This window comes from Clupea harengus, chromosome 5, assembly GCF_900700415.2.
Source record: "Clupea harengus chromosome 5, Ch_v2.0.2, whole genome shotgun sequence".
Taxonomy (NCBI): Eukaryota; Metazoa; Chordata; class Actinopteri; order Clupeiformes; family Clupeidae; genus Clupea; species Clupea harengus.
In genome coordinates, this window is record NC_045156.1 from 1155885 (window position 1) to 1165610 (window position 9726).

Here is a 9726-nt window from a genome sequence, read left to right on the forward strand (position 1 = left end):
CAGATGTTCATTCGGCGTGTGCAAGTCTATCAGGCCCCATCAACAGGTCTCATTTGTCGTGGAGCATGGGGGGCAAACGCTGAACCCTTCGGTGGCCCCCCCTCTGCTCGAGACAAGGCCGGCTCAGTGGGGGACATGGAGCGTGAATCATGGAGGCTCATTAGCCCCTCTCCACAGCTCCAGGGCCCATTGTGGTCTCCGCTGTCCTTTCAGTCAGAGAGGATACGTGCCGCTGGGTCACTGTCAGCAGGTCCTGGCTGTCACGCCCCCCCCCCCCCCCCCCCCCTCCTCACAGTGATTACCTCCTTTAAGTTTATCGCACTGATGGGGATTGTGTCTTTTGTCATTGTGGCATCTCATCAGAATTCACTCGGCCCAGTCTTTTGATCCATAAGTTTAAATTTGTGAATGTTGTGGATTTACAGTTTCAAAAGTGCAGCAATCATAGATTCCACGAGTGAACCAAAGAACACATAATAATGTGGAAACAATGTGGAAAGGTCACTCAGGCATTGTTAACAGGTTGCCTTTCTATAACAGTCCTATTTTTTATAGTATATGTAATTACGAGTGTAGAAATACCTTGTAGGAGCTGTTAAAAAACAGCAACCAGAAAGCTGTTGGACTAGGCAGAGCCAAGCTCTGGAAAAACAGTATTTCTAACCAGTCTGACTAAACCAAATACTTAATTACCGCCCTGAATATGAGAGTAGCTGAGGAAAAAGGGGGGCTCTTAAACTGGCATGCTGCCAAGCTGTCAGGCTCTAAATTAATTGTTACACTCACTTAAAGATGATTGTATCTGTTTGGATACATTTGTATTGAATTTGAGTGAGGACAAATATTTAATCTCAAACGAGTTCTGATAAGTGAAAGCATAAATGCAGGAATCATTAGCAAAATGCTTATGGAATAAAATGCCACCCTTCCCACATTGCAAATCTCATTGCAGGTTGAAACACTGTCTTGATCACACGACACCACAGTATGAACCGGCACAGCTTGAAATTGCTATTGCATTCTATAAAAAACAAATCTCCCTTAATGCATAGTACACCTGACACGCACAAAGCTTCCATAGTGATGAATAAATGTTCATTCTGTTAAGTGTCAAAACGTGTAGCCCATTGTCCGCTCAGTTCGAACGTCATTACATTTCACTGAGACACTTGTCTAATAAGTCTGGTAAAGTCTTTGGGGGAGACATGCCTATGAGGCTGTAGATGACAGCCTGTTATGAGCCTCACTGGAGGATATAGTTAGTCAAGGCAGCAAATGAGGGCATTCCTCAACAGTGGACCAGTCAGTCCACTAATGAAATTGAAGCCATCCTTGTTTAATTGAGGCCCCTTTAAAGACATGCTTTGACAGAAGTGTAGGTCAATAATGTATTACAAGGTAAAGATGCCCTCAAGTCATAGCCCTTGAGGTGGAATCCTTCTCATCAGTACGCTTCCTTCCTTGTTGTGACAGATTCATTTAGTCAGTCTGGACCAAGCATAAACAAAGATCTGTGTATGATACTTCCACCTTGTCTTGGATGGAAATAAAACTGTAACATGTTCTGCTCTGCGACCTGTAATGACTGTGTGATTTGTTCTACTTGACCTCTCCCCTCACAGATAAGGCTTCAGTCGGCTGTTTGCCTGTGAGGCTTTTTTTTCTGTTGTTGGCTGCTGCTGCCGTGTGTAAGTGTTTGACTTAAACAGATGTTTTCATTGATCAGTAAACAGAGAGCGGTGCCATGCTTACTTAGGTACTTGGCAGGCCCTCTTACCAACCCAGCACTTGGGTTTGGAGGGGGTGGGGGGGGGTCACACAACCACCGCTGCGACTGCGGGCGCCCCTTGGTCGCCCTGATTTGAGAGCTGCATTGATTGATGTCGATACAAATCGAGCGCTGCTGAGGGGAGCCTGGAGCTGTCACCTCTACAAACGGAACCTCTGTTGATTGCCTGCCGCTCAAACACACGTCCCAAGCTTCACAGAGTCCCCCGCCCCTGCCCAACCCCCATCTCCTTCCCACAAAGTCACCCAGTTTTTCCCCCCATTTGCATCACTAAGCCTGCACTTGGTCTCTTGAATGGCTTGGGAAAATGGGTGTGGAAGGATTGTGCTGTGGTCAGGACCCTGAGGAGTTGAATGTTGTGAGAGAGGACGTGTGTGTGTGTGTGTGTGTGTTGTGTGTGTGTGTGTGTGTGTGTGTGTGTGTGTGTGGTGTGTGTGTGTGTGTGTGTGTGTGTGTGTGTGTGTGTGTGTGTGTGTGTGTTTGTGTGTGTGTGTGTGTGTGTGGTGTGTTGTGGGTGTCCAGAGAGAAGGGGGGATGGGAGAAAGGACACAGTTTCCTCTTCCCGCGGAGGAATGTCTCCGTGCTCGTTCCTGTTTGGAAAGGCTGCCTGCGGTCCAGTGAGCTGGCAGGAAACCAAGTGCTGCTTATGCTCTGATGAAGGAGCGCTGATAAGGAGGAGCAGAGGGAGGCTTTGCCAAATCTTCAGGAAGGTAGATTATCCCACAAAACGCTGGCATCATTTCAGAATCTATTAGATGGCAGGAAAAAAACAGACAGCAAGAGAAAAGGAGAGGGAGACAGACAGACAGACAGACAGAGGGAGAGGGAGACAGGCAGACAGACAGACAGACAGACATAGGGAGAGGGAGACAGACAGACAGACAGACAGAGGGAGAGGGAGAAGAGAGAGACTCAGCAGTAGGGTGCTTTAGTGAATTCAGTACAGACTCCCCAAAAGGTTGCAGAACAAAGCCATGCAATAGTGTTAAGCACAATCCAATGGTCTGTTCCCTTATGCAGTGAGTCACACTGTAAGCCTAAACTAGAACATGGATAGAACTACACCCACTCTATTTACTCTGCCATACATTCCAAAGGTATGCTTTTCTATTGTTGATACCCTTTAACAAAACTCTGGCTGTGAGTGCAATGAGTACAGGGCTATGTTGAAAGAGTAAGGCAAGGAATCCAAAAACAATAGTGTAGTGTGAAAAACAAAAGCCGTTGAATAAATGTGAGGAGTGGTTCTTCTCCATCGTTTTACCCTTCTTCCCCTTCTGAAGCATAGGGTTTGGCCTGGAGGCCTCACAGCTCGGCAATGCTCTTATATAGTAATTCCTCCCCGTGTGGACAATCCACTGCATTATAAATCAGGCCTTTTCCGAGGGGAGCTTTCAGCCAAGTATGGATAATGTTTATGATGCCTTTAGACAGGACCCAGCTGTTTGAGCGTGCTCAAGGCTGCCAAGTTCCAGTCAGTTTTGCAGATTAGTTCATCAATAATGAAGTGGGCATAACAACTCCAGTGATCAAAACAAATGTTTATGGGTGTGAGCGAAATCGCCCTGATGGGCCAGAGAAACAGTGTGTGGAGGGGGAGCAGTGCATCAGTCTCGTGCCTCAGAGGCCATTTTGCCCCCCCCCCCCCCCCCCCCCCCCCCCCCAACTTTCATTAGGTTGCTGGTCTTTCCCCAGTGACTCAGCTGGCTACTCGGTGGTGTTTGAGAAATGCTTCCCCCCTTCCCCACTACACAGTGGAGGCACTCTGCCCTCTCTCCCCCACACAGGGGGTTATGTGATATGCCTCATCCGACAAGGATGGCCAAGTTGGGGTATGGGTCCAGGCATCCATCACTGAGGGCTGCGGTGGGAGAGAAGGACCTTGATGCAGTCTTCACACTCCATTTCAGATATCCTTAGGCTGCATTATGAAGGGGTTTGAGAGAGGCTTCCTTCAAATTAGATGAATCTGATATGGGGGTGTCATGAGTGAGAGACACAGAGAATAAGGGAGTTTGAAAGCATGAGGGAAGATTAGAGAAAAAAAGAGGGAACAGAGTGTGAGAGTAATTGAGACAGAAGAGTGCAGCAAGACAAAGCTGCAGTGAAATAGAGAGAGAGAGAGCGAGAGAGAGTGTGAGGTTGCGACTTAAACAGCAAAGGGAGATAGAGAAGACAGCAAGGCAGAGAGCTGCAGAGAAATAGAGACAGAAAGGGTAGCAACTTAAACAGCGAAGGGAGAAAGAGTGAGAGAGAGAGATTGTGATTTAAACAGCAAAGAGAGATAGAGAAATATATAGAGAGGTTGTGACTTAAACAGCAAAGGGCAAGAGGAGAGAGAGAGAGAGAGAGAGAGGGAAGTTGTGACTTAAACAGCAAAGGGAAATAGAGAGACAGAGAGGTCACAGAGGTGGTGTAGTCACAGGGAAAGCTCGCGAGGGCTAGGAGAACGCTGAGCGCTGCAGAGGAGAATAGAGAACAGCAGTGAGACATCACTCTACATCACTTCCCATCACTAGTGGGGAGCACCACACATGCATGTCGGCACCAGCTCTCTGCCTAATGAGCATCTCAGCACTGTGATATCTCAAGAACACAAAACACAGACACGTCAAAACCAGACGAGGTGAGCATATGGAAGGCTAACTCCTTTCTCTGAACACACAGAGGCACGCACACACCAAAACAGGCACACACTCACCAGATTAAAGTGTATCAAGCCAGAAGTGGTCTGATAGATAATTAAGAATGAGAAAGAATTTTGTTCCCTAGATCTGCGTGGTAGCTGAGAGGACTCTTCCAATTGCGTTGAAGCCTCAACGGTGTCTCTATTTCGTTGAGGTCTGTGTGAACGGGCGATGCTTTGACGAACCTGATGCTCGGGGATACAAAAAAAAAAGCCTTAAAAGAAATTTATGGGGAGGATCACCACAAAAGCGAGTTGAAGTGCCTGTGCACAATCTATGGAGGCTCCCGCAGAGGCAGAACAGAGGATCCTCCAGTAGCTTATGTTAAACTCCGCTTTGCAATGCACCGACGACTGCTCACAAAGGCGGACGGAATGCAAAGTGCTCTAAAGCAGGCAGACTGCTGTGAAATTCAAAGAAATAATTAAACATTAAAAACCATCGTCTCTCACATGGTAACATCGGGCTTTGTGCCTGACTGAGAGACATGAGGGTGCTGTATAGCTGTTGGAATTTTTTTTAAAAAGAAAATAAAGATACTATTGATAACTTTAAAGAAAAAAGGAGAGCTGTGATTCTGTTTTACTGTGCGACCTTACTGAGGATAGAATATTTCAGGTCAAGTCAAGTTCTTTATTTTCCATTTGTACATGTTTAAATGTATCGGAACTCTTGCACGGTTCCATCAGTCAGTTTTTACAAGAGACAAGAACATCACACAGATAATACAAAATACAGAAAAAGCCAAATATCTTAAGTTGGGAAGACACTAACTCAACAACATAATCTGCAATGCCTAATCTTAAAGTGTTTGGAAGGAGGAAGATTAGTGTGTTGAGGTGTGCTTTGGTCCTCTGTGGGATCATTTGGCAGTAACTGAACCACCACCACCTGCAGCTTTGAGGGGCATCATTAACTAAGGTCAGACGTGCACACTGTGAAATCAGCCATGCGTGATGTTAACACTGACTTGCTAATACACCTGGACTTCTTTTCTGAGATTCACCCTTTTTTTCTGCCAGTGAGGGAACTTTTGGGATTGTGCTCGTTCAGAGCTTCATACATAATCCGGCAATCACTCAGTCAGTTACCAAGGCTCACCAGGATCATGCATGCTATGTGGAGAACTGCAAGGCAATGTCGGAAATTACCAGGGGTCGTGTAGCACACGGGGTAGATCTCTTGATTTCCAAGTCTTATTATTATTTAATGTTATTAAAACATCCCTCCGTACTTGTTTAACATCTATAATGCATTGCCCAGGGAACCAAGAGGCGGGCAAATGGGAATTGATAATGTCTTCTGATTTGAGTGTTTCAAAAAAGACATTTTTAGGGAACAATAGGATAAGGACAAGAGGATGGAGATTGTAATGCACACTCAGATAGAGGGAGAGGAAGAGGGAGAGAGAAAGAAAGAAAGAGAGAGAAGTGAGAAGTGCTTAGGGCAACCCTTCTCACATTAAAAACCCAGGCAGCCCGGGGCAGGTCATGTGTTATGCATTGATCCATGTAACTACGACAGGAAAATCTCACAGGACCATCTCACGTTCCAGCAACTATGTTCTTTTAAAAAGGGTGAAAACAAACCTTGGGAACAGAGAAGCAACCCCCCCCCCCCAAAAAAAAGCACTGTTCAATTTTATTTACTACACGAAGGGACTCCACTTTCATGAACTGCTCCTCATGTTCTCTTTCAAGTCAGTGTTTTCCTTGAATCTTTGAAAAATGTCCCGAATGGAAATCAAGTTACTAACCCAATCCATTTTCACAATTGTTCCGCCTCAACTGGTTAGTGAGACCCTTACTCTTTAGTTGCACCTGTCTCTGGGCTTTGCCTTGCCGCACACGAACCAGCGTGTTTATCAGAGCAGCTCTGCTGAGTTAGGCCACGCTGTAAATATTTCACATGCCCTCTCACTTTCTCACGAAGAGAGCTACGAAGAAGCACATCTCCAAGAATGAAGCTCTCTGTGTTGGCCAGGCCTGCCTCATGTTCTGGGTTTAGGTCTGTGCTCTGCTCTCCCTCTTTCTCTGTGTTGAACCCACACACACACATACACACACACACACCCACACACCCACACACACACACACACACACACACACACACACAACCACACCCACACACACACACACACACACACACACCCCCACACACACACACACACACACACACACACACACACACACACAAAGAATTATTCTCTGCTCCAGTACTACCACCCAAGTGCTGGAATGTTGGCATCCAGCTGTTTTGGAATGGAGGAACCAGAGCCAGAGAAAGAGGCATGACAGAGTTGTGATTTAAGCGCATTGACAATGGCTGGAGAACAAGAAAAAGACAGATCATCTGCTTCACAGACGTTAGTCAGCATGTGAAAAAAATGTATATAATGAATGGGTTTTTTAAAAACGCATCCCCACAGAAGAAGTCAGAGCAAAAGAAAGACCTATCAGCACGAGACTCAAACTGAAACGAGTAAAAAAGACAAAACTTCACGCCGCCGGAGACCGCCTTGACCCTGCTTGTGCAGCTGTGGTGAAAGGTGTGCGGGGCTAGTATTCTAATACGTAATAAATCTCGGAGCAACGCTAACTCCGTACAGATGTGTGGAGGTAGGGCTTTTTTTTCTCTCTCTTTCCTCTGGGTTTGACTGAGAGCCCATGCTCAACCACATGAGATGGAGAGCGTGTGGGTGGGCGTCTCATTGATTTTGTGTCAGGCTGAGATTAGTGCACGTTAGGGTTACGCACCACGGAATGGGATACATTAAAGTGGAACATACCCTTTAAGCCGGAGAGCAAGCGGTGCCACCTTGGCTCAAAGGCGGGCGGGACCGATGGGTTTGTCGGTGGCGCCGCACTGGCACGCAACAGGCGGCAGCAGGCTCTGCTGGCAGGCCCTCTAGCTGGGTACGGGTGGAGGCGGCAGACTGGGTACTGCTCCACGGCCGCAGACTATGTGAAAATGCTGGAGAGAAAAACCTCTGTCCTACATTGTGTGACTGAACACTACTCCCGTGTCCACTGTTTGTCTATCACAGTCTCCACTGATGAGGTGCTTCTAATGAAAGTCTCGTTCTTTCCCTCACAGCCTCATTGTGACGAGCTGTTAGGGAGAGGTCGCCACAGCTTTACTTGATCAACCTAATGACACCACAGGCCATAAGGAATGGAACACAAAGGGGGGGGGGGGGAATGATGGCAACGTCATCCAAAATTCACAGGGCAGTAAACAGTCAATGAAAAACTTTCACAGAGGGTTAGAGAGCGCCCTATAAAAGCACGACAGAAGGCAGGGCCACAGGCAATGATCAACAGGCATTGTGGAATTCAACTACCAGGTCAGATGCTTCTGGCTAACAAGGTTCAAAAGGCAGTGGCCTCGGTTAAGTAATGGACCCTGCCACCTTAATCACAGCTTACGTAAGAGACCATTGGCCAACTCCCGTTGGTGAAGCTTCCCCATTTACAGACTCGTTACTCTATCCAGCAATGTCTCTTATCTCAGTCGTACATACTTTCCAGAGTTTGACCCAAAGTGCATAGGTCCAGGCGCCAGCGGCCTTCTTCAGGAGTAGTAGGGGACACTGGAGGGATTTTACGAGCTGCCAGTCTGTCACCATGTAGACGCTCAAACAGCATGTGGTGAGGGAAACCGTTATCTACACTATTCAGCCTCCTCTTGTTTAAGATAACAGGGAAAAGCCCTCCATTTTAAACAACAACAAAAAAAAACAGACAGACAGTGCAGTGTTCACTCGCTCTGGGTCTTGGTAGCTTGTCAGGGGCCCCAGGAGTCTGTGGAGAAACTGAGAGTAAGTGTGAGGTTGGTTCAGCAGGGTGACACATTTTAACAGCGTGCCACACTGATGAGAACCTACCCCTTCCCCCCTCCCCCCCCTGGAGGAGTGTTTATGTTGGATACGGTTCCAGTGTAATGCGAAGAGAGAGTGTGCCTTTGCGGTATTACTGGCCTGGATGCCTCTTGTATGTATGTGTCTGTGTGTGTGTGTGTGTGTGTGTGTGTGTTGGCTAGGTCACACCCCCCTGTGTTTGTGTGAGAGGGTGTGTGGTTATGCTGGCTGAAATGTCCTTCCTGTGTGTATGGGGGAAGGGCACACCGGCTGGGTAAGACAGATAGCCCTGTTTGTATCTGTGGGCGTCAGGGTTGGACTGGTAATCTGGCATATCGGGCATCCCCCCCCCCGGGGGTGACCCACCTTGGGGCAGATATTAGTGAATTTATCATATTTAATTAAAAAATTGATTTTTGGCCAACTCCCATAGAGCAAGAACAGCAGCCCACTGGTTCATTTTCTATACTGACACTAGGCTGGCCCAATCACATCTCTTCCCAGGCCCCGACCCTCCCCCTCTGTCCTCTCTTTTTTCGTGTCAGACGTCGCAGACTCGTCACGTTTGCTGCAGTAGCTTTAACATCTACAGCACCCAACAGGTGGACCTTGAAGGAGGAGAGGTGGCTGGCCATGGCCACTGCCAGGCAGAGGAGCAGGCGGGTGACAGAGAGGACATGACCGGGCGGAGGGACAGACTGAGCAGGAGCAGGAGAGTGTAGCTGAAGCAGTGAGCATGGAGTAGCTTCATGATTAACAGGGACCCGTAGGGAGGTAACATTAATGCCAGTGCCATGCCATGATGATGAATGAGGATGATCGATTATTGTCAGTGATAATAAGATAACATAATCATAACGCTATCTTAAAGTGAGACCATCATCTACTGCCTGTGGTCACTCAGTCAATGACAAATAGCGCAGCATACGTTTTTTTGGAGGTTTTTTTGGAGCTAGTTCCCTAATGTAGTCGCAACTTGGGATGCCTGTTAACTAGGTCCATATGGTACCATCATAATATTATTAGAATGATTAGGCTAAGGGCTCCCTTGGTAAAGATGTGCTAAAAGGCTGTGTAATATACATCTGATCACCAGGGAGTCAGTCAAGAGCGAGTGAGCTCAGCGGCCCACTTGTCCACAGCACTCACAGCTCAGCTTTGTAGTCGTTCGGGGGAATGGACAATAGTATGCTTATTTAAGGGGAACGGCAAGAATGGCGTACTAGTGGGTGGTGTCTGACTGATTGTGATGGGCCGCCCGGGCCAAAAAATGCCAGGGCCAATATGTTGTCCCAGTCCCGGCCCGGTGAGCGTGTGTGTGGGGTAGTGTTGGCTTGGTGACCTCTCGACCACTCATGTGTATGTGTGAGTGTCTGTGTGTTTGTTTGTGT